Genomic DNA, 26,685 nt, shown 5'->3' with positions numbered 1-26,685 from the left:
AAACAATACTTCACCGCTCCAACAATGCCACTGGAAAATGGCTGGCATAAACCGCGTAGTAGTTGTTACTGCTGCCGGCAGGGTGTAGCACCAACTGGGAACAGCTTGCGCCATTCAAACTGCGTAAATCAGCCTGCGTGGGATTACCCACATGCGTGTAATTCCCCCACCTTCCCCTAAATACACAGTTTCAGTCCGTCAAACATTTAATTCAGTTTTCCCGGAGACAAAACTCCCACATCGCGATACTGTGCGAGAGTTGATTAACAAAATTCGAAATACTGGTTCAGTGACAGATGCACAGAGAACTGGTCGTCCTAGCGTTTTGTCTGAGGATAAACTACTCGACATTTCCGATAAAATGTCAATGAGTCCTAACAAGTCAGTAAGAAAACTCGCCCATGAAATCGATGTTAGTGTCGGAACGGCCCACACAGCTGTAAGAAAAAAATTAGAACTTTTCCCATAGAAAGTGACAGTCGTGCAAGAACTGAAAAATTCTGATCATGGCAAAGCACTGCATCATTGTCAATGGTTCAAAAATTTCGTTCAACAGAATGGAAGGGATATTCTTAATTAAACGATTTTCACTCATGAAGCGTGGTTTGATTTATCCGGGTACATGAACTCGCAAAATTCTCGTATGTGGAGTACTGCAAATCCATTCATGAGGAACTACTTCATTCTGTGAAAATAGGAGTTTGGATTGCAATTTCTTGACGTCGGATTGTGGGTCCCATATTTGTCAGCGAAACAAAAAACGCACAGCAATACTGCAGTGATATTCTGTACCCATTCATAGGAAAACTTGTGTTAAGTGAAATACTGAACGGTTATTTTCAACAAGATGGTGCAACCGTTCACACACCTCGCATTTCAATGTCACTGCTAGCTGATGTTTTTGGTGATCGCATAATTTCACAGGGACTTTGGCCTCTACGACCGCCTGACCTAACACCACCTGACTTTTTCTTCTGGGATGCAGCGAAAGCAACTGTCTACAAAAACCGTCCGAGATCCATCGATGAACTGAAAACTGCAATATCCACTTTCACTGCTTCTGTTACAGAAGAAATGTTACAGCTTGTGTTTCGAAACATGATTAGACGATTCAACAACAAGGGGGGAGTTTTCAACATTTCATGTTGTGTCTAGACAAGACAGCCTAGACACAATGAGAGGAAGCCGAAAGGCACGCGCTAAGCCAAAGCAGGGTGCGTGAGGTCTGAAACAGGATACGTTATGAATGCTATAAAGAAAAGTACGTAGCTTCTGGAATACTGAACTTTAATCCATCCTTTTGGTACATCTGGAGATTGTGGCGATACAAGTGAGACTCTTTAATGCAATGTTACTAATGGCGCCTTGCTAGGTCGTAGCCATTGACTTAGCTGAAGGCTATTCTAACTATCTGCTCGGCAAAGGAGCGAGGCTTCGTCAGTATAGTCGCTAGCAATGTCGTCCGTACAACTGGGGCGAGTGCTAGTCCGTATCTCGAGACCTGCCTTGTGGTGGCGCTCGGTCTGCGATGACACAGTGGCGACACGCGGGTCCGACATGTACTAGTGGACCGCGGCCGATTTAAAACTACCACCTAGCAAGTGTGGTGTCTGGCGGTGACACCACATTCCTCCCCCGCAAATCGGCGAACGGTCGTGTTATAAGGCTTCCGCCCGCCGTGGGGAGGACCCCATGTTGACGTATGCGATGAGGTGGGGAGCCTAACAACAGGCGAGGCTGTGCCACCCGCACCCGGCCATTCGGTCCGAGGGGATCTAGGAAACGCCTGAAAACCTAGTCCAGGGTGCACGTCAACATGCGGTGTATGCGCCCGGAAAGAGACAGGAGGGGCCGAAGGGTCGACCTCCATTGCGTCGGGGTACCCGACGCGCGATGACGTCATGTGGTCCGGAGTGGGCAAGAGTTCCATGGCGGAGGACAGCTGGTCACGGGAAGCGATCGGCGGCGCGTGACCCAGGGAGGCGCGTGGCGGCTGCAGCGAAGCGTCCACTGCGGGCGGCGCCGGCGGGAGAACGGGCGGCGGCGGCGGAGGCGGCGGCGGCGCGTCGCCATGGGGCAAAATGGAAGGCATCGTCGGTAACACCTGGGGATGAGCCGAGCCAGTAGATGGGTCCCCAGGGCGCTGACCGGACGGCACCGTCGCTGAAAGCAGACGGGGAGCGGCAGAACCCGTGCGACGACAGGGGCGCAGCTCATTGAGATGCCGACGCACCTCACCAGAGGCCCCCAAAACCAAATACATCGCGCGGCCGATGCAGCGAAGAATGCAACCTGCGAGCCAACGCCGTGAACCTCGATAGGTGCGATAGAATACAACGTCGCCTGGAGCAAAAGCAGAAGTCTGCCACTGCACAGGAACCTGATGTGGCGGATGCAGCAAAGACATCAAGGTTCGATGAGGACGACCGTGGAGTAACTCAGATGGCGAGTGACCACTCGGAGCTGAGAGCGATACAATGACATAAAGAGCAACAACGCGTCCTCCCGAGAATGCGACTCTTTCAACTTCAACATCTGTGACTTGAAAGTCCGGACCAATCGTTCAGCGGCACCGTTTGACTGAGGCGAAAACGGCGCGGATGTCAGATGTTGAATACCATTGGCCTGGCAGAATGACTGAAATTCTGCGGACATGAATTGTGAGCCATTGTCAGAAACAATAGTCTGCGGAAGACCTTCAATGCAAAAGATAGCAGACAACGCTTGGATGGTGGCAGATGACGTCGTTGAAGACATCCGGACAACAAAAGGAAAATTACTGAAGGCATCTACCAGAACCAACCATCGAGCATTCCAGAATGGACCAGCAAAATCGATGTGCAAGCGTTGCCAAGGGGAAGTGGCTTTTGGCCATGCAAAGACTTTCCGCGGCGGTGCGGATTGTTGTTCGGCACACGCCATGCAAGAAGAACACATATTCGTAATCGCAGCATCGATTCCGAACCAAGTACAGTGCTGACGAGCAAGTTGTTTCGTTCGCACTATACCCCAATGTCCTTGGTGAAGAAGCCGTAAAACAGAGGACAGTAACGAACGTGGGACCACGGCTCTGGACTGATCATTATCAGAACGCAACAACAAAACACCACGTCGAACAAAAAGTCTCTACTTGTGAGCAAAAAATCGGCGAACCAACGGATCCTCGATCCGAGACTTTGACAAAGGCCATTGCGTAGCAACAAAACGCAAAACGTTAGCAAGGACCGGGTCAGCAGCTGTGGCTGTAGCTACACGACGAAAATCAATCGGAAACGATTCGACCAGTTCATCGGTTTCCGAATCAATGAACATGCAAGCAAATTCGGAAGAATCGAATGCTCTATCCTCAGCAACAGGCAAACGGGACAACGCATCGGCGTTTCCGTGCTTAGCAGTGGACCGATACAAGATATCGTAGCGGTACTGCGAGAGGAAAATAGACCAGCGAATGAATTTCTGCGCTGTACCCGGAGGTACAGGCTTATTCGGATGAAAAAGCGACGTCAAAGGTTTGCGGTCTGTGATGATGGTAAAGTGACGACCATACAAGAAATCATGGAACTTAGTAACACCAAACACGAGAGCCAAAGCTTCTTTCTCTATCTGTGAATAATTTCTTTGCGCAGACGAGAGCAATTTGGACGCAAAGGCAATAGGGCGATCATGCGACCCATCTTTGTGCGCAAGCACAGCACCGATCCCGAAATCCGATGCATCTACCATCAACGAAAGGGGTTTCTGGGGATCGAATGGCGTAAGGCAAGTATTAGAAAGCAACGCCGATTTCAACTGGCGAAAGGCGCGTTCGCATTCCGTCGTCCAGACGAACGGAACACCTGCACGGCGTAAGCGATGAAGCGGAGCTGAAATGGAAGAGGCATTGCGCACATTCACTCACACCTTGTGATTCTAAATCGTGTAATGTTCTGGCGACCTCATCACGCAATGCGTGAGGAACATGGCGCGCTCAGAAAAATTTCGGTTGCGCGTTTACTTTCAGTTCCAAATGTGCATCATAGTTGTTAGCGCAACCAAGGCCCGGTGCAAAAATGTCTGCAAATTCTTCACATAGCCGAGAAACACTGGCGGAAGGCACAATCTGATTCACTGATAGGACCTGATTTACTATAGACATGTTAAACAACTGAAATAAATCTAAACCAAACATGTTCACTGCAGTAGAAGAACGAAGAACATAAAATGACACAAGTTTTGTTTGTCCCTTATATGTTGCAAGAAGAGTGCACTGTCCTAACACAGGGATATTCTGTCCTGAATAACTATTTAACTGAACATTTGCGGCACGCAATGGAGGTTTGCCCAGTTGTTTGTACGTGTCGTGATTGAGCAATGAAACAGCAGCTCCGGTATCAAGCTGGAATGGTATGACCTTGCCATTAAAGTCCAAATCTACAAAAAGTTTATTGTCCTGCCGACGACAAGAGCGACTGTCTCGTGCAGTTTGAACTGATACAGGGACAGAAGCACTTGCGACTTGACGCGATTTCCGGCGACGTCGACACACAGTATTTGTGGGACGAACACAGTCACTGTTAGAAAGAGTGGCACTGGACGAAGTGGAATTAACTACATGAATGTCCATGGGCGAAGGTTCACGAGCCTGAGTATTCTTGGTTCGATTCCGGCGTGAAGCAAAGGGCCTGGAATGATTAAGAGTGTCTGATCTGAGCTTTTTCTGGCAAACACTTTGAACATGTCCTTTCTTATTACAGAAAAAGCAAATGGCTTGGCATGACGGGCAATTGTCACGCGAATATCTAGCAGCACACCGCGGGCATGATTTCACTGCAGTTGTATGCTGTCGCGGCATACCTGGTTTAGAGCGTGGCGGCAGCTGCGCGGACGTGTGCGAGGGCAGTTTACCTGGCCGTGCAGCGCGCCCAGTGGGCCAGTTAATGTTACACACGGCTGGGGAAGTTCCAAATGATTCCTGAGCAAAGTCAAGCGTGTCTTGTCTATCTAATATGTCTATCACTTGTGGAAGGGAGGGATTGACGAGTTTAAAAATCTGTTCCCGTATGCGAACATCAGAAACGTTCTGTGCTATTGCATCACGTACCATAGTATCCGAATAAGGGAGTCCACATTCGCACTCAAAAGCACAATCCCGTGTAAGGCCTTGCAATGTTGCAACCCACTCCCTATTAGTCTGACCGGCCGTACGTTTTGTACGAAAGAAAGTATACCTTTTTGCAACTACATTAACTGTTTCCTTGAAATAGGCATCTAAAGCAGACAAAATTTCTTCGTAGGACAGAGTTTCTACGTCGCGTTGGGGAAATAATTTCACTATCACACGGTACGTTTGCACCCCTACACACGCCAATAAATGAGGCTGCCGCTCGTTACCTTGAATTCTGTAGGCGGCGAGATGAAATCCAAACTGGCGTGACCACTCCGTCCATGTTTCCTTAGCTGGTTCATAGGCCCTAAAAGGCGGTGCAACTGCGAGTTGTGGCTGCGGTAGCGGTGAAGCGGCGGCGGCCGCATCGTTTTGCAGTGCACGTTGACCCTGGACGAGCTGTCCAAGGGCATCCAATAGTGCCTGCGTCTGCTGATTCTGCAAGGGATAAAATTCGGACAGTACATCTGGCGAAGCCATGACACAAGTAAATGTAAGCAATTAGAAAGAACAAGACCCTTTCCGTTGACTCGTCGCCAAAAATTGTTGTGTCTAGACAAGACAGCCTAGACACAATGAGAGGAAGCCGAAAGGCACGCGCTAAGCCAAAGCAGGATGCGTGAGGTCTGAAACGGGATACGTTATGAATGCTATAAAGAAAAGTACATAGCTTCTGGAATACTTAACTTTAATCCATCCTTTTGGTACATCTGGAGATTGTGGCGATACAAGTGAGACTCTTTAGATACATGCAATGTTACTAATGGCGCCTTGCTAGGTCGTAGCCATTGACTTAGCTGAAGGCTATTCTAACTATCTGCTCGGCAAAGGAGCGAGGCTTCGTCAGTATAGTCGCTAGCTACGTCGTCCGTACAACTGGGTCGAGTGCTAGTCCGTATCTCGAGACCTGCCTTGTGGTGGCGCTCGGTCTGCGATCCCTGACAGTGGCGACACGCGGGTCCGACATGTACTAGTGGACCGCGGCCGATTTAAAACTACCACCTAGCAAGTGTGGTGTCTGGCGGTGACACCACATTTCATGTAAATGAAATGAAATGATCGTCTGGCATTGTTGGCCAGGATGCCCCATTCGGGGGAGTTCGGCCGCCTTATTGCAAGTCCTTTTTAGGTGACGCCACATCGTCCACTTACGAGTCAGTGATGATGAAAGACACACAACACCCAGTCCCCTGCCAGGAATCGAACCCCGGCCCCCTGCGTGGCAGGCAGTAACGCTACTCTGTGGCATCGTAGCTATCGATACCACAGAATATTTCCTCATACTCTCTCCCAGTTTTGCCTACAAAGAGGGCTCTGCATGTACTACATGCTTCAGTTGAAACCGTTTATGACAACGTTGTAGGGACCGCTTACGGTTGGCATAGCCAATAGTAGCACAAAATCGCCTTTTTGCTTTTTTTTATGGAAAAACTTCGTACCTGTAAATTTTAGGCTGCCACAGAGTTAACACTTCGAATAGTAGCAGAGGCACAGTATACCTACAGTACTCGCAATGCAGTATTTGTGGAGAAGAATTAAAGAGGAATTTTTCTTATGTTTGTGCAGTACGTCATTAATGATTCTCCCATTTTTTCCTCTGTGGGGTCTCTTTTTACCTTCAGTACTGTCCATGGTTTCTCTGGGACTTGGTTCTCATACCTCACATTCCACTGTAAATGTTTCTGTCTTCAGACCAAGACTGACTTCTGTGATTGACGGTGTTTTTGACTTGGCTCCTAGTATGTATGACAGAATTCTGTTGGTTTTCTTTGGACCAAAAATTTTATTCATGATTTTCGTTCCTTCTGTGTGCGTCGTGTGTGGTTTTTCGTATGGACTGTTAGTGTCTCGCTATGATACAATATTTCAGCCTTGATTACGTTATTGAAGAATCTGATTTTTGTGTGAATGGACACACATTTCTAGTCTTATATGTCGTGTGTCTTGGCATATGCTCTCTTCATTTTTTATAGTCGGGTATTCTGTGATATTGTCTCTCCTCCAGTAGATTCGACGGCTAAACCGAGGTTTCTGAAGTGTACAACTCGGTTTGTCATACCGCATATGGTGTCTAATTTTTGTATGTTTAGATATGGACAGAAGAATTCAGACTTCTGGGAAGAGATTTGAATGCCAACTTCTTCTGCGCCATCTTTTACTGTTTCTGTTTGTTTGATTGCTGTCGCTTCGTTATTTGAGAGAATGGCCAGATCGTCTGCAAATTCTCGCTTCTCAATTTCTATGTTGTCCCGGAATCGTCCTAGTCACGTTGGTTTCCAGTGCCCTTGCACTTTCAGTTCTTTTTCCCATTCACTCATCACTCTGTCCTGCAACAGCTGGAAGACAGAATACTGGACATAATTCATCTCCTTGACCAACTCTTGTTTAGATCAGAAAGGGATTGAAAAATTTAATCACGAATTTAACTTTCGATGTTATGCCAGCCGGTGTCTGTTTGACTATTCGTAAGGTTTTTGGGGTGGAGTCTCTGTTCATCGGAGAGGTTGAACAAGGATTGTCATTCAGCGCAACTGTGTGCTTTCTTGAAACGCAAATACATACAGAAACAGTTTACATTTGAATGTTTAAATTTAACATCCAGATGTAGCAGATGGCGCCCTTTGATACATGTGTTTCAGGCCTGCTTTAAAAGCGTGGAGTGATCAGCTCTCCACGATATGTCCTATAGTCTTCCTCCGCATCACAGCCACACGCAGAACTCTTGCAAAGGCTCCGTGTCTTCAAAATGTGACTACATCATCCTTGACCCGTTCCGATGCCCTTGCAACGTGGAAGATTAAACGCTGCTACCTTCGTCGTCGCTTTTAATTTAGTAGGATGATCTGGGATTGATGTTGATTCCAGTCCCCTTTCTACTTCAAGGTGACATATAAAACGTGCGTACGTGAAGATCGAATCCACGTGTCTCACGTGATTTGACTAGTATACTTGTTGGATTCTGGAAAGTGCTTCTTGTAAATGAGTTCTTTTCCAACTCTTTCTTCTTAAGAATTTGTACCTTAGCAGTTGTTCTTCTTACATTCGGAAGGGCAATACTGTGTACGACAACTGTTCTCTTAATCTCATTCAGACAGACATCCGTATCTGTCGTACATGCTCTGTTTTGCCTTGCAGCTGTACACTGTTCGGCTGACAACCATACAAGTGAAATTATAGCGTAGTTTAGAGCATATGGATTTGCCTATCAGCTACTTTGTGGCACAAATTTACTCTTAAGCCAAGTTTTTTCGACAGGTTCGTACAGTGCGCTTAAATGTCAGTGTCCGATCGGGTGTGTCACCAAAATTTTTAGGGATGTACTTACGAGAAACTAGAGCTTGGAGCTGTATCTTGACAGTTTCCTACTAAACAGTTGCTCTTCCAAACAGTATCTCAAACGAGCAAAACAGCTACGCCTTCATCTGTGGTTATTCGTACTTTAGGTACTTGGGCTATGCACGGCTCTACTTAAAAAAAGAAATAACTCGATGTAGTCAAAGGGTCGAACAGCACATGTATGCTTTCATGGCCTGCATTTGAATTGCTGCAGATAACAACGTGTAGCTGTGAACCTGCAGCGAAATAGTCTACATTGCCTACAATTGTGCGTTAATAAAATTCATAGACATACAAAATGAAAGTTAAATGAATAATTTAATAACAAGCGTTCTATTCTAACGTCTGTAATCGCTATAGCGACAGAGAATTGCTTTGAATAATGTTTATTCAAGAAAGGACATCTCAAATAAATTGGAAGTGGTCCAGTGATACTCAATTAAAATACAGACTGAAAATATCCTTATTAGATGCAGTAAAGTTACGTTGAGAGCGTCACGAGAATGGTAGCAAAATCCACAATATAAATAGTCATCAAAGATACGCGAATACTAAGTCCATGTTGTATTCACAATAAACGAAAAATTTACAAGCTCAAAACCGTTCAGAGTTCTACATGATGATTTACAAATTAACACATTTGAAATGACGAGTGGGAACTCATACTCTATCTATAGTCAGTTCCATAATACAAGAATAAGAAGTCAGGGTCCTACACTGGAACACATTCAGACTTCTAGAAATATAAAGCCCCTTCAGAAGTTAGAAGTATGGAAACGACCGTTCGCCACCCAGAATCTATAACACACTCGATCGAATATCACCCGATACCACAGGCAGATCTGCCTCCTTTCAGAATGGACCTCCAAGTGACCAGAATCGCTTCCTTGAGCACTGCATTCGAAACGTCCCAGTCTCCACTTCACTCTCATGTGTTCCATCACTGTCTGCTTTTCCAATGGCTGAAAGCTGTCCCCACCAAAAAAATACATCGTTCTTAAGTTCTACAGACATGATTTGACTCAGCGTGATCACTTCCTGTACTAAATTAATGTATTACAGCAATATTTAAATAAATAAATGTTATAAATATTCGGTCACACTCAGTCATTCACAATAATTAAAAGTTGAGGGTTTTCATAAATAAGCCAGTGTTCTTGTACAAGTGTTCTCATGTCAAATGACAATGAATTTTCGATAAATATCGTTTAAACAATTATTGATGCTTTCTTGGCAGAAATGTCTTTTGATTCTCTTTTCAATTGTGGTGTCTGCTACCACATGTGACTGACACTGTTAAATTATCGTAGTTTTAATAGTACTTGCAGTCAACATTTAAATGAAGTCGCTGGCAAAACATTAAACTGTTCATTACATAACTACACGAGTATGTCAAGATATGAGGTATTTATGCTGCATTCATATGCTGTGTAACAGTGAAGAATACGATCGTCTGAGAAACATCTGTGGAACAGAAAAGATGTAAAAGACATCATAAGTCAATAAATAAAATAGATACAGACGAGTGACTTTCTGGGATTATACTCTCATGCAGTGCTATCATCTGACATATCATTTACTTAAATCGCGTTAAGTATTTAAAAGCTGTTGATTCAGAAGTTCATTGTGAAAATTTTTAACCACTGTGAAATATTAAGTTCTGTAGTTTTAAAGATACTGAATGATGTGTTGGCAAATGTGCCAACACCTTGTCGATAGAGGAGGCCGAAATGCACGCTATCTAACGCAGACGGGCGTGAATTCTGGAACATGATCAGTAGTGAATGCTAATAAGAAAAGTATGCAGCTCCTCGAATACTTAACTTTATTCCATCCTTGTGGTACATCGCTCTTGATAATACATATAAGACTATCTTCAGATACGGTTAATGGCGCCTTGCTAGGTTGTAGTCATGGACTTAGCTGAAGGCTATTCTAACTGTCTGCTCGGCTAATGAGCGATGCTTCGTCCGTGTAGTCGCTAGCAATGTCGTCCGTACAACTGGGGCGAGTGCTCTTCCGTATCTCGAGACCTGCCTTGTGGTGGCGCTCGGTCTGCGATCTCACAGTGGCGACACGCGGGTCCGACATGTACTAAATGGACCGCGGCCGATTTAAGCTACCACCTAGAAAGTGTGGTGTCTGGCGGTGACACAACACTGAAAATATCGTAGTGTCACTGGATGTGCCTCATTTTTCTGAGATCACAAATGTAATCAGATTTGCTATAATACTTGACAGTAAATTATTACAGATTCTCAAAAAACTGTAAGAAGCCATCTTTCAGCTTATCTGACATTCCACCATTCTTAAAGCATCTCCTACACAAAGACCAAGCGAGCAACAGCCAGGTTTGCGGTTTACCCATTCCCAGAGACGTTGTTCTTCTTTGTACCTGCACTAGCCCATGCCGGTCACCTAGTCAGAGCTTACGCACCGCGCCTTGAGTGCCTACACATGTGTAACGTTACACATCTCCGCTTAATGTGGCACATCAGCTCGCTAACTTGGCACACTAAGTCGCACCAAATTTGACAGACTTTGTAAGTGGGCTGTTTAGGTTTTTATGTTGGCAACGCCGCATAGCGCTCTGTATGAAAATCACTGACTGTGCTGTGTGCAGTCTGTAGCTGGTTGGACTCATTGTTGGAATATTCACTTGTGTAGTGTTGGGCAGTGGATGTGAACAGCGCGTAGCGTTGTGCAGTTGGAAGTGAGCCGCCAGCAGTGGTGGATGTGGGGAGAGAGATGCCAGAGTTTTGAGAGCGGACGATCTGGACGTGTGTCCGTCAGAAAAAGGAAATTTGTAAGACTGGTTGTCATGAACTGATATATATATATATATATATATATATATATATATATATATATAATGACTTTTCAACACTGATAAGGTAAATACATTGTTTGTTCTCCATGAAAATCTTTCATTTTCTAACTATGCCTATCAGTAGTTAGTGCCTTCAGTAGTTAGAATCTTTTATATAGCTGGCAGTATTGGCGCTCGCTGTGTTGCAGTAGTTCGAGTAACGAAGATTTTTGTGAGGCTAGTGATTCATGAAAGGTATAGGTTATTGTTAGTCAGGGCCATTCTTCTGTAGGGTTTATTGAGTCAGATTACGTTGCGCTAAAAATGTGCCAGTTTAATGATGATCAGAATAAGTAGAGAGAACTGTCTGAGTACGTTCAGTTTTACTCAGCTGTCTTTGTATCAGATAACGTAGAAGTTTAGTCGCACAGCCATTTATAATTTTTTAAAGGGACTTTTCAACTTACATGACATAATAAATACATTCATAACATGCATGTCAGAACAATAGTGTAAGTATCTTTGTGATGTTAATGAAACAGCGTATTCACCCTAGGGAATTATATAAATTATCTCATGTTAATTAAATGTCCAAATAAATATATAAATTTAAAATAACTTTCGAGTCAGCCGTATCTGTTCAAAAGTGTTTAGCGCTTTTGTGTTGATTTAATAGCACTTTTTTTTTGCTTTGACCATCTCTTAGCACTTCACCTATCACAAATACAGAACATGCTCGATTTTCTGGCGACGAAGTGTAAAGCTTTCGCAGCCTCTGCAGAACTTCGTGACCCCCTTGGTCACGTACTGTGCCGAAACATGCGTCAATCTGCAGCCCCCGTCAGTGCTGAAAGGCGACAGCTGCCGAAGTACGACTGTGGTGTGGTTACCAATGATCGACTTCCTATATCCCCGTAGATCAGGCACTGAACGCCCTCCCCTGTGGAATCGACACATTCACAAACAGATCAGCAAGCGAAAACTGATTTATAGCTTAGGCAGATCATATGATTTAGTTTGACATTTCAAAACCCTGTCCACGTTCCCACTAGAAATCAAGTCTTTCATGCGATGGAATTTGTTCGACACCAGAAATCAACTAAAGTTTTATCATTTCTCTACTTGGTCTAACTACGTACATTAAACCTAATACTACCTTGTGAAGAAATCGCCCATTTAACTTTCCTTTCAACTCAGCAGATAATTGCATTCTAAATTCATCAACATCCTGTTTGCATAATAAAACACTTATCCCTAGAATTAATCTCCTAAGCATATTATGAAGGTTTTTACGAAATTTTACATAAAAACCGGTTGAATACCCTTCCAAAACAATGTACTGTTGAACGTTCAGTTTTACTCAGCTGTCTTTGTATCAAATAACGTAGACGTTAACTAGTACAGTCATTTGTTGCTTGTGTTTCTACACATTGCTTGTGTTTCTACATTGCTTGCAGTCATTTATTGCTTGCATTATTGCTTGCATTATCAACCGCAACGTAAGAATTGTCTCTTTGGTGCCTTTACCTTACCTAAAGCCAAACTGATCATCTAACACATTCTCAACTGTCTTTTCCATTCTTCTGTGGTAAGTTTTCTACCCCTTTTGCCTTATTTGATTTTAAGTCCTCCAAAGTTTTTATTTTTAATTCTGACTGTGATACTCGATTTGCTGTCTCTTCCTTATCGACTGTTGTTTCTTCTTCTGCCATGTCGTCAGACAAGTCCTCCTCCACACAGAGGCATTCAGTATATTCATTCCATCTGCCGCTCTCACCTCTGCATTTAACAGTGCAGTTTCCATTGTACTCTTCATGTTATCACCCTTGCTTTTAATTTCACCGAATGTTGTTTTGACTTTCCTGTATGCTGAGTCAGTCCTTTAGACAATCATTTCTTTTTCGATTTCTTGACATTTTTTCATGCAGCCATTTCACCTTAGCTTCCCTGCACTTCCCATTTATTTCATTCCTATGTGACTTTTATTTCTGTATTCCTGCATTCCCCTGAATATTTTTGTACTTGATTTTTTCATCGATCAACTGAAGTACTGCTTCCGTTACCCATGGTGTTTTCGCAGTTTCCTTGTACCTAAATTTTTCTCTCCAGCTCCTGTAAAACATGTGTGTGAATATCTAAGGGACCAAACTGCTGAGGTTATCAGTCCCTGGTCTTACACACTACATAAACTAACTTAAGCTAAGAACAACACACACACACACACACACACACATACCCATGCCCGAGGGATTACTCGAACCTCTGGCGGGAGGGTCCGCGCAGACCGTGCATGGCGCCTCAGACCTCGCGGCCACTCCGTGCGGCCCAACTTCTCTCACTGCGCCTTCTAAAGATGTCCATTCTTCTTCAACGGAACTATTCATTATCGTATTTTTAAGCCTCAGGTGTACCCGTGGTCTAGGGGTAGCGCCTTTGATTAATAATCAAAACGTCTTCGGTCCCGGGTTCGATCCCCGCCACTGCCTAAAATTTGGTAAATAATCAGTATTGGCGGCCGAAGACTTCCAGCATAAGAAGTCAGCCTCATTCTGCCAACGGCCTTGTCAAAGGGGGCGGAGGAGCGGATAGAGGTTCAGGGCACTCTCTTGTCCTAGGGGTGGGAAATTGCTCCTAAAGGCGGAAGAATCAGCAATGATCAACGACATGAGGATGCAGAAGGCAATGGAAACCACTGCATTAAAGACACGTAACGTTATCCACAGGACATGTGGCCTGTAATTGAAGAAATGTCATGATGATCTCTCCATTGGCAAAAGATTCCGGAATAGTCCCCCATTCGGATCTCCGGGAGGGGACTGCCAAGGGAGAGGTTACCATGAGAAAAAGACTGAATAATCTACGAAAGGATAACGTTCTACGAGTCGGGGCGTGGAATGTCAGAAGCTTGAACGTGGTAGGGAAACTAGAAAATCTGAAAAGGGAAATGCAAAGGCTCAATCAAGATATAGTAGGGGTCAGTGAAGTGAAGTGGAAGGAAGACAAGGATTTCTGGTCAGATGAGTATCGGGTAATATCAACAGAAGCAGAAAATGGTATAACAGGTGTAGGATTCGTTATGAATAGGAAGGTAGGGCAGAGGGTGTGTTACTGTGAACAGTTCAGTGACCGGGTTGTTCTAATCAGAATCGACAGCAGACCAACACCGACAACGATAGTTCAGGTATACATGCCGACGTCGCAAGCTGAAGATGAACAGATAGAGAAAGTGTATGAGGATATTGAAAGGGTAATGCTGTATGTAAAGGGGGACGAAAATCTAATAGTCATGGGCGACTGGAATGCAGTTGTAGGGGAAGGAGTAGAAGAAAAGGTAACAGGAGAATATGGGCTTGGGACAAGGAATGAAAGAGGAGAAAGACTAATTGAGTTCTGTAACAAGTTTCAGCTAGTAATAGCGAATACCTTGTTCAAGAATCACGAGAAGGTATACTTGGAAAAGGCCGGGAGATACGGGAAGATTTCAATTAGATTACATCATCATGGTCAGACAGAGATTCCGAAAACAGATACTGGATTGTAAGGCGTACCCAGGAGCAGATATAGACTCAGATCACAATATAGTAGTGATGAAGAGTAGGCTGAAGTTCAAGACATTAGTCAGGAAGAATCAATACGCAAAGAAGTGGAATACGGAAGTACTAAGGAATGACGAGATACGTTTGAAGTTCTCTAACGCTCTAGATACAGCAATAAGGAATAGCGCAGTAGGCAGTACAGTTGAAGAGGAATGGACATCTCTAAAAAGCGCCATCACAGAAGTTGGGAAGGAAAACATAGGTACAAAGAAGGTAGCTGCGAAGAAACCATGCGTAACAGAAGAAATACTTCAGTTGATTGATGAAAGGAGGAAGTACAAACATGTTCCGGGAAAATCAGGAATACAGAAATACAAGTCGCTGAGGAATGAAATAAATAGGAAGTGCAGGGAAGCTAAGACGAAATGGCTGCAGGAAAAATTTGAAGACATCGAAAAAGATATGATTGTCGGAAGGACAGACTCAGCATACAGGAAAGTCAAAACAACCTTTGGTGACATTAAAAGCAACGGTGGTAACATTAAGAGTGCAACGGGAATTCCACTGTTAAATGCAGAGGAGAGAGCAGACAGGTGGAAAGAATACATTGAAAGCCTCTATGAGGGTGAAGATTTGTCTGATGTGATAGAAGAAGAAAAAGGAGTCGATTTAGAAGAGATAGGGGATCCAGTATTAGAATCGGAATTTAAAAGAGCTTTGGAGGACTTACGGTCAAATAAGGCAGCAGGGATAGATAACATTCCATCAGAATTTCTAAAATCATTGGGGGAAGTGGCAACAAAACGACTATTCACGTTGGTGTGTAGAATATATGAGTCTGGCGACATACCATCTGACTTTCGGAAAAGCATCATCCACACAATTCCGAAGACGGCAAGAGCTGACAAGTGCGAGAATTATCGCACAATCAGCTTAACGGCACATGCATCGAAGCTGCTTACAAGAATAATATACAGAAGAATGGAAAAGAAAATTGAGAATGCGCTAGGTGACGATCAGTTTGGCTTTAGGAAAAGTAAAGGGACGAGAAAGGCAATTCTGAGGTTATGGCTAATAATAGAATCAAGACTAAAGAAAAATCAGGACACTTTCATAGGATTTGTCGACCTGGAAAAAGCGTTCGACAATATAAAATGGTGCAAGCTGTTCGAGATTCTGAAAAACGTAGGGGTAAGCTATAGGGAGAGACGGGTCATATACAATATGTACAACAACCAAGAGGGAATAATAAGAGTAGACGATCAAGAACGAAGTGCTCGTATTAAGAAGGGTGTAAGACAAGGCTGCAGTCTTTCGCCCCTACTCTTCAATCTGTACATCGGGGAAGCAATGATGGATATAAAAGAAAGGTTCAGGAGTGGAATTAAAATACAAGGTGAAAGGATATCAATGATACGATTCCCTGATGACATTACTATCCTGAGTGAAAGTAAAGAAGAATTAAATGATCTACTGAACGGAATGAACAGTCTAATGAGTACACAGTATCGTTTGAGAATAAATCGTAGAAAGACGAAGGTAATGAGAAGTAGTAGAAATGAGAACAGCGAGAAACTTAACATTAGGATTGATGGTCACGAAGTCTATGAAGTTAAGGAATTCTGCTACCTAGGCAGCAAAATAACCAATGACGGACGGAGTAAGGAGGACATCAAAAGCAGACTCGCTATGGCAAAAAAGGCATTTCTGGCCAAGAGAAGTCTACTAATATCAAATACCGGCCTTATTTTGAGGAAGAAATCTCTGAGGATGTACGTCTGGAGTACAGCATTGTATGGTAGTGTAACATGGACTGTGGGAAAACCGGAACAGAAGAGAATCGAAGCATTTGAGATGTGGTGCTATAGACGAATGTTGAAAATTAGGTGGACTGATAAGGTAAGGAATGAGGAGGTTCTACGCAGAATCAGAGAGGAAAGGAATATGTGGAAAACACTGATAAGGAGAAGGGACAGGATGATAGGACATCTGCTAAGACATGAGGGAATGACTTCCATGGTACTAGAGGGAGCTGTAGAGGGCAAAAACTGTAGAGAAAGAGAGAGATTGGAATACGTCAAGCAAATAATTGAGGACGTAGGTTGCAAGTGCTACTCTGAGATGAAGAGGTTAGCACAGGAAAGGAATTCGTGGCGGGCCGCATCAAACCAGTCAGTAGATTGATGACCAAAAAAAAAAAAAACCCTCAGAGAACTTCAAGTGTGTCTCTTCATTTCTTGCTACTTCTGTATCCCACTACTTCCTGACTAGTCTCATAAACTTGAGCCCACTCTCCATCACTATTAAATTGTGATCTGTGTCTGTATCTGTATATCTGCTCCTGGGTACGCCTTTCAATCCAGTATTTGATTTCGGACACTCTTCCTGACCATGATGTAATCTAACTGAAATCTTTCAGTATCTCCGGCCTTTTCCAAGTACAGTATACGTGCTTCTATTGTGTTTCTTGCACGGAGTATTCACTACTACTAGCTGAAATTTATAGCACAATCCAATTTTTCGTCTCCTATCTCGTTCCTACTACCAAGCCTATATTGTCCGGTAACTCTTTCTTCTACTCCTTCCCCTATAACCGCATTCCAGTCCCCATGGCTAATAGATTTTCATCTATGTTTATATTTCATGTGTGTACGTGTGCGTGTGTACGTGTGCGCGCGCGTGTGTGTGTGTGTGTGTGTGTGTGTGTGTGTGTATGTGTGTTTGGTGCTTACGTGCGCTCAACGCCGAGATTATCAGCGCCCTTACACAGCTTACATTCCAGCAAGATAACGCCCGAACACGGAGAGAGTTCCTAATGCTTGTCTTCGTGCTTGCCAAATTCCACCTTGGCCAGCAAGGACGCAGGATGTCTCTCAATTTAAGAACGTTTGTAGCATTATGGGCTGGACCCTGCAAACAGCTCGGGATTTCGACGATCTAACTCGTGAGTTGGATGTAATATTGAACGACATCGCTCAGGAGGACATCCATCAACTCCATGAATGCCGAGCCGAATAACTGCCTGCACGAAGGCCACAGATGGACCTACGCGTAACTAACTTGCTCAATTTGCGAAACTCTTTCTGTTGGATAAGTCATCCAACTTTTCTGAAACTGTAATCATTTGTTTTCTGTACATGTAGATCACACCTACCGATTTCCATCCCACTCAATAATTCCGTCGTGGTACGTATGTGTTATTTTTTAACCTTGAGTGTAGTTTGTAATGGTTCTTTATTTACGTGACCGTTACGGCACTCCAACCCCAGTTCTCGATACCAGTAATATCGTACTACTTTTCTGCGAAGTGACAGACATATTTTTTGTGACAATATTCACATTTGGTTTTATTAATGCATAGGTACTCCGATGTATCGATATATTACAGTGATATGGCTCTTGTGTGTATTCGTTTCTGTGAGCCTGTCATAATCTTTGACTTACTTGTAACCGTTTTGGCGCGAATGCGCACAGAGCAGTCTTTGTTTCACTTTGCAGAAGTTAAGTTGTTATTTCGCTTTGTAAAAGAACAGTCAAGTCTTGTGTTTGGTTAAAGTGGAAATTAAATATATGAAGATTAATACAAAACTGTTTTCTTGATGATGTGGCAATTAAGAAGAAGTATATGTGAATTTACAAGAAGTTTAATAAAAATGTGGATCGTGAACACCAAGTCAAAAATTATTTCTAGCATACCATTGTTCTGATCTGGGATTGTTTGATCATTAAGAATTTCCTGAAAAACGCATTTGTTAGGTCTTCAAATATTGCTAAAATACAGATCTGGACCTTCTAGCAGTCAAAGTAGAATCACCCTAGAATCAACAAGATGAGCCATACCAACTTCTATGAAATCTACGTGGGAGTCTATTCACGATAAGTGCCAAAATTGACTTTTTTACAGTGCCTTCACTATTTCCATTCTGACGATATCATCCACAGTCAATAACTTTGTTGTTGCCTGATAAAGCGAACATATGCTGCGTGAGCAACATTATTAATCTTATTTCTAACCTACTTTGCAAGTGGTGGTATTGTTAGAAGTTCCACTTGCACAGTATACATTTATTGAACGCATACTTTGTTGTAAAACTCAAGAGATGTGGCCCTCATGGGCACCAAAGACACAGTCCCTTCTTCTTGCCCTGGGAGCCCCTTCCTGCACCCCTTACCTGACGCCACATTCGTCAGCTGCCAAAAAGTGCATTCTTTACGCCATTTCAACTTCAAAGAAATCTTTGGCTAGATACGTAACTATTTATTACGCTTTACGGAAGGTTGTGACTCGTACTGTCACAGGCTGAGAGGACACATCCTGAAGCATCAAGGAATCGTATTTAAAGATGATGATGTGACGTATTGGGGAGTGTAAAAATTATAGAGGGGGACCAAGTCAAGACTGTAGTAAGCACATCAAGCGGACGTATGTTAGAGCAGTTATAGAGCGACAAAGGGACTTGTAGGGAACAGGCTAGAGTGGTGAGCTGCATCATGTAAGGGGTCCGTAGGCCCTTACTATAAGTTTTGCGACAGCACAGGTCGACAGGACAAACAATCGATAGTGTGCGTCGGGTGGCGAGAGCGAGAGCGAGTGTTGAGTCAGTAGAGTGTGGTATGCGCTGTGGGCCGAGCCGGGTGGTGGTCGGTTGCTGGAATGCAAGACCGTACCGACAAAGGGAGTGGCCATCGCCGTGGTTTAACCCCTTTGTGTTAGGAATATTCGGGAAAGTGAAAAAGTATAATTACTAATGTGATTCAGTGATATTTTTGTGCCTATATTTGTAATTACGCGTCTACCGCGCCGGCATCATTTGGATTGCAGTGTTGGATTGCAGTGTTGGATTGTAGTGTTGGGTTACAATGATTGAAATTGCGTGTGACGATAATGAATTACTAAAGGGCCTGTGCTGAGATTATCCGTTATTAATTCTGTACGACGAAGGCAGTGGCTGTCTCCTTACTTTGTGTTTTTGTGATGAATATAGGTCGTTGATTAATGAAGCTGTGTTGTCGTTCTTCTTGGCACCAGACATTTCTTTATTACAGCATTTGAGAAGGACAAAATGGAATGTAACATCTCCGTAGCAGTCCAATCCGATTGCCAGCCCCATTAGGTACACGGTCACATTAATTATTATCTCTTTGGGCTGCTATCAGATCCCGATCGAGCGGGATAAGTCAGTAGATTAAACCGGAGTGTTACAATCAGACCAGTCTTTGGACTGAAGACCACAACGACAGCTCAGCATATTGGAGACAGGCATCATCTACATCTACATCTACATTTATACTCCGCAAGCCACGCAGCGGTTTGTGGCGCAGGGCACTTTACGTGTCACTGTCATTACCTCTCTTTTCTGTTCCAGTCGCGTATGGTTCGTGGGAAGAACGACTGCCAGAAAGCCTCCGTGTGCGCTCGAATCTCTCTAATTTTACATTCGTGATCTCCTCGGGAGGTATAGGTAGGGGGGAAGCAATATATTCCATACCTCATCCAGAAACGCACCCTCTCGAAACCTGGACAGCAAGCTACACCGCGAAGCAAAGCGCCTCTCTTGCAGAGTCTGCCACTTGAGTTTGCTAAACATCTCCGTATGCTATCACGCTTACCAAATAACCGTGTAATTTTACTTATAATCCGTCTTCATTGTAAATTTTTTTATTCATATGATCGGTTTCGGTTCATTCAGAACCATCTTCAGATCTGATATTTCAGTTACAGGAGTAACCCGTCCAAATCCAGCAACTTTCACGTGCAGCATGTGAAAATTGCTGGATTTGAACGGGTTACTCCTGTAACTGAAATATCAGATCTGAAGATGGTTCTGAATTAACCGAAACCGGTAATATGAATAAAAAAATTTGCAAGCAAGACGGATTATAAGTAACATTATAAAATCACTGATTGCTGTTATCCTATCAGACATTATGTCTGTTTTTGGAAAATAACCGTGTGACGAAACGCGCCGCTCTTCTTTTGATTTTCTCTCTCTGTCAACCCGACCGGGTACAGATACCTCACTGATGAGCAATACTGAAGTATAGGTCGAACGAGTGTTTTGTAAGCCACCTCCTTTGTTGATGGACTACATTTTCGTACGACTCTCCCAATGAATCTCAACCTGGCACCTGCCTTACCAACAATTAATTTTATATGAACATTCCACTTCAAATTGTTGCGTACGCATACTCCCAGATATTTTACAGAAGTAACAGCTACCAGTGTTTGTTCCGCTATCATATAATCATACAATAAAGGATCCTTCTTTCTATGTATTCGCAGTACATTACATTTGTCTATGTTAAGGGTGAGTTGCCACTCCCTGCCAGTCTGGAACCGCGCGACCGCTTCGGTCGCAGGTTCGAATCCTGGCCTCGGGCATGTATGTGTGTGATGTCCTTAGGTTAGTTAGGTTTAACTAGTTCTAAGTTCTTGGGGACTGATGACCACAGCAGTTAAGTTCCATAGTGCTCAGAGCCATCTGAACCACTCCCTGCACCAAGTGCCTATCCGCTGCATTTCGCTGCAATTTTCTACTGCTGCAACTTCTCTGTATACTACAGCATCATCCGCGAAAAGCCGCATGGAACTTCCGACACTATCTACTTTTGTGACGCACGGAACGTTAATAGGCCTCCTGCCCTTGACACTGAAAATTTCTTCCGCTAACCAGTTTCCAACCTGCTACTTCTGACAACGTCACCACTATCCCGGTGCTGGCGACCTCGGCCGCGGCTGTGGGAGAGGTTCGGGTGGCAGCTGGACGGTGTCTGGGCAGAGAGCGCTGGAGGTCGGGACCGCGGTCGGCGGCTGCAGCCATTGAGTGACCTGTAGGGCAGTCCGGCTAATTGCCGCTCCCCGCTGCGAGTCGCGCCTGCATTATGCATGACGCAGTCGCCTGCCGGGTCGCGGGCAGCCCCGCAGTTCATCAGCCGCGGTCGCCGCCTTCTCTCCTGCCAAACTGGGCGCCGCTCCGTCCTGCTTCTAAAAATTCCGGCATTTTGCATGAGGGATACGCTCTCCTGCACAGCGCCCTAATACAAACAGGGGAAAAAATAGAAACACCAAAACGGACATAAACGAAAGTTGGCAGACGTCTTTCTACAACTGAAAGATGGTGTCTATTCAAATTTCGCGCCAGTTGCAAAAGAGTTGCGCTAGCAGCGCCACTATGAGGATGCAAATCAGGTTTGCTTTAAATACACGTTATAACGCTCTTGAGCGTTAGTTACCTTTGAGATTACACGGGGTGAGTCGATGTTAGTCAAGAATGCCTTTAAGGCCTGTATCTACACTCAGTTTAAACGAGGTCGTGTAATAGGGCCACGAAAAGCTGGATGTTCGTTCAGCGTGCGTGGGGGCTTAATTAAAAAGAAAAGACTAATATTAATGGATAAATGCAATAATTTTACTAGCTGTGTGACCGGTTACCAAGTCTCGTAAGCGGTTGGCACTGACTAGTATTAGTACGCAATCTGACTGCATAAAATAAAATGAAGAATGACAAGGAATTTCCATTAACACAATTGATTAATTAAGTCCCCTGCAACTATAAAAGCTACGAAACAACGAAGCGCAAGTGTAACTGTTCTGTGTGTGGTAGTGTGACTCAACGTGCATGTATCTGGCTCGGTTCTTTCTCAATACGACAAAATATTTTAAACACCATTTACAATGAATTAATTGAAAAACTATACTATAATTGCACATAGACACGAGAATTACAAGTCTAATAAATGAACACGAGCCAGATGCTTTGTTGACTGTACCTGTGAGCAAGAGGGATTGTTATTAAAGAAAACTGTATTACCTTTGTGGTGTGTGTACTGTAAGACCTTCGGTACACACACCATCAGATTATTTGACTTGCCGCTCTAACGAAGTAGGCGAGTGTCAGCAATATGTCTCGTGGTCTTATCGTGGCGTGTTTATCTTCTGCCGTTAGGTCAGACGGTAGAAATGCCACTTGCACACAAAGAGTAGCAGATTGACGGTGACCAAATTTAAACAGAACTTGATTAATTTTCACACACATTTATTAAAATAATAACAATCATAAACCTTACTTAATTTGATTCTGCATGCTATTTACAATTGACAATCTGAGGTTCCTTTGGTCTTGGTACGTTAATCTTATTCTCACATATCTCTGATACTTGACAAAGTGTCTATACATTTCTCTTCATGGCTATGTACAGGAATATGATAATCTTATTAGGTGCAGACTGAAACTTGACTACAGACTGGTACAGACTGATGCAAACTAATGCAGACTGACTGATCGGAGGTCTGTACACTCATGATAATACCTCGCGCGTTCAGGTATAACTGCGCGAGTGTGATCCGCGAGGAGAAAAGGTTCTACATTAGCAGCAATGTCACTGGCTGCGTTACATATTAATACGCGGATCGGCGGAAGCAGAATTTGGTCCGTCTCTATGGCAGCGCCATCTCGTAGTGCGGACGAGCGCTGCGCCTGCGCTGTTGTGCTTAGCGGGGCGCGCTCTAGTGGGAAAGTTGTGTATGCGCTGACTATACGGAACTATGTACACAACAACCTTTCTACCTCATTATATATTGACTAAAATATTCCATTATACCAGCATCATGAATCAAAAGCCCATCTCCTTTCTCACGTATATTCTGACAATTGCATGTTCATCCATCTATACATTACACGAACCGCACAGTACAACATTTCAGTCAACACTCAGATGGTCTACTCTCTCGCCCAACAGAACAACGACTGCTCTTGACATCCTCTGAACTACTACTGCGCCCAGTGCAGGCGGCGAAATAATAATCTTTGGCGCAATCTCTGGCGCTGTTACTCAGTGTAGCCACCTTTCAAGCGATATTGCCGAAAAATTTGGCAGGAACGTAGCACGATTGTTGGAAGAGGTGCTCACGAGAATGTACGGTCGCAAGAAGACCGGGCTCTGAACGACCACATGGCTGGGAGGACCGTCGTGTTCGGCGTGTGACACTGGCGCGACGTTCTGCATCAGCGGCAGCAATTTTAACAGCAGACGGCACCACAGTGACACAACGAACTGTTTACAAATCGGTTACCTTAAGGACAGCTCCGAGCCAGACGCCCTGTAGCGTGCATTCCACTTACTCCAAACTACTGTCATTTGTGACTTCAGTGATGTCAATCGAGAGTTCATTGCAGGGAAGGTAGGAGGTCTGTTGTGTTGTCTGATGAAATCTGGTTCCGCCTCGGTGCCGGTGATGGCCGCGTGTTGGTTGCAAGGAGGCCAGTTGAGGGCCTGCAACCAATCCGTCTGCTAGACGCACTGGACCTGCACCTAGAGTTATGGTCTGGTGTGTGATTTCGTATGACTGCTGGAGCACTCTCGTCATCATCACCTACACCCTGACTGCAAATTTGTACGTCATTCTGGTGATTCAACCTGCTGTTCTGCCATTCAGGAAGAGCACTCCAGGGGGTGGTTTCAACAGGATAACGCTCATGCACACATTGCTGATCTAACATAACATACTCTACAGACTGTTGACATACTGACTTGACCTGCTTGTGCTTGATCACCACATAAGTCTCTGATCGAGTACATAAGTCTCTGATCGAGTACATAAGGGACATCATCGGACGACAACTCCAGCGTCATCCACAAACAGCATTAACTGTCCCCGTATTGACGAAGTGTATCAGGCACTGACATCTGGCATCTGCACAACACAATGCATGCACTTTTGCACGCTTGCATTCAACATTCTAGCGGATGCACCGGTTATTAATGTACTTGCATTTCGCGTTTGCAATGGCTTATCTCGCGCTTACATTAACCCATGATCTGACAATGTCAGTCGCTTTTATAAGTTACCTGCAGAAATGTATTCCCGAATGAGCTGTATTACTGCTCAAGTTACGCGCTAGAGAAACCAAAATTGCAATTTAACCACAGATACTCAAAAGAGATAGGAAGCCAGGGATCTTTGCTGATGCACCAACTTGTGGTTGGTACATAATTTTAATTTCAAGTAAAGAAGATATTTCATTATTACAGAATTACAGAATCAGAATAAAAATATAAATATTTCTTTCAGACCTTTGTCCCCTTAAGAAAATATACAATTGACTATAAGCGTCTGCCCCTTTTTAAAAAGAAAAAAAATACAAATGAAATTATCAAAGATCAAGTCTTAAAATTTGTCCTTCACCAGACAGAAAACTGTGTTATCATAGACAGTCACCACCATAAGCACACTATTAAGTTCATTGCTTACGTAACCAAAATTTACAAAACACTAATAATTCACCTTGAGTTACTTACGAAAAGATTTCGTCCGTAGCCGGCCGCGGTGGCCGAGCGGTTCTAGGCGTTTCAGTCCAGAACCGCACGACTACTACGGTTGCAGGTTCGAATCCTGCCGCGGACATGGATGTGTGTGATGTCGTTAGGTTAGTTAGGTTTAAGTTGTTCTAAGTTCTAGGGAACTGGTGACCTCAGATGTTAAGTCCCATAGTGCTCAGAGCCATTTGAACCATTTGATTTCGTCCGTCTCGGCGGACAGGCCGGATATTCATCTAAAGGATGGAAGCGCAGCTTGTACACGGTGGTACTCGGAACAAACGAGTAAAAAGCAACCGCCAAGCAATTTCGAAAATTATCAGGCTGCAAGCTAGGGCAGAAAACACGCCGAACACACACACAATCTCTTCCTGCCCGCCAAGGCGACAAACCCCATCTGCCCCACATACCTGACCATTTCTGCAACAGGAAATAATTCACGCGGCAGACAAATTCAACTCGTGATCCATCTTTTTCAAGACCATGCAAGGCTCATTAACTACGTGACTATCTGTAACATAACTGAAAACAAAATTGAGATATTTTCGAATAAAAGAACAATTAAAAATAAACTGACTTTATAAAGTTCTGCCCTTCATATTAAAAGAAAGTCTAAAACCAAAACCGGCCGAAGAGCACACTAATTAACATACTACGTCAAATCAACACTGCAAGTAACCTTTGAAACAAGCAGTAAAACTCTATTCCCTTTTGCATTTGCCGAAATAATTAAACTCCTCTGCGCGGAAACAACACTTCGAAACCTTAGACTTCGTAAGTTCCGAATAACACTTCCTTATTCAGAACCATCCTTAACTGATCTCCGGTAGATAAAACATGCCACCATAAGTTTCACAAATCTTTACAGGTAAGACAGCAGAATATGAATCATACGTAATTTCGTGCTTCCAGTTAGGCGATGAGAAGATGTCCAGCATGAGATTACGGACCCCTCAGCGTATGGCACGGACTACTCAGCACCGTACATCTGGCGCGCGGCAAAACGGCGAGGCCCAGGCACAGCGGACAGAGACGAGGGCCTGCCTTCAACACATGTTGCCCCGTTGAGCGCCGACCGGAGAGAGACCCCGGCCACACGCCAAGCCAGAAAGCCAAAGGCAGAACAGTCAGAGATACAAGAGCAGACGAGTGTCGATATCAGCAACGGAAGTGGAGCATAACTAGCGCCAGTCGCCACGGCTCAAACTCGCCCACCAATTCGAGAACCACCCGCCAGAGCGGCTAACGCCCAAAAAACTCTCACGCCAACTTAACCTGGCTTGCTGTAAACCCTACCCGAGCTAAGCACCTTTACCCGGAAATTCACTGGACTAAGAATCTTACAGATTCGGCACGGCCCACGATATCTCGACTTAAGCTTCCCCTTTACATCTTGACTCATGGGAGCGGCCAAATTGCGAACAATTACCAAACCGCCAATTTTCCCCGAACAGGGTTTTCTCCCTTTATTGTGCCTCTTTGCCCGCCGACTATGCGACAAATATATATTATACCGAGCCCGCTGCCAATTCTCTCTCAAAACT

General features: G+C 44.1%; 1 long non-coding RNA gene across 1 annotated transcript in view; it reads right to left on the bottom strand.

The window, feature by feature from the left end:
• The window catches only part of LOC126412407 (uncharacterized), a 399,529-nt gene that overhangs the window by 313,661 nt on the left and 59,183 nt on the right, over nucleotides 1-26,685 (bottom strand). The window contains exon 2 of the long non-coding RNA XR_007575285.1: nucleotides 3,837-3,900. This is a non-coding gene — a long non-coding RNA (uncharacterized LOC126412407). The remainder of the gene's footprint in view (nucleotides 1-3,836; nucleotides 3,901-26,685) is intronic.

The sequence above is a fragment of the Schistocerca serialis genome, chromosome 7 (genome assembly GCF_023864345.2).
Source record: "Schistocerca serialis cubense isolate TAMUIC-IGC-003099 chromosome 7, iqSchSeri2.2, whole genome shotgun sequence".
Lineage (NCBI taxonomy): Eukaryota > Metazoa > Arthropoda > Insecta > Orthoptera > Acrididae > Schistocerca > Schistocerca serialis.
The sequence above is the reverse complement of the archived record's forward strand: the minus strand, read 5'-3'. Positions and strand labels throughout refer to the sequence as shown.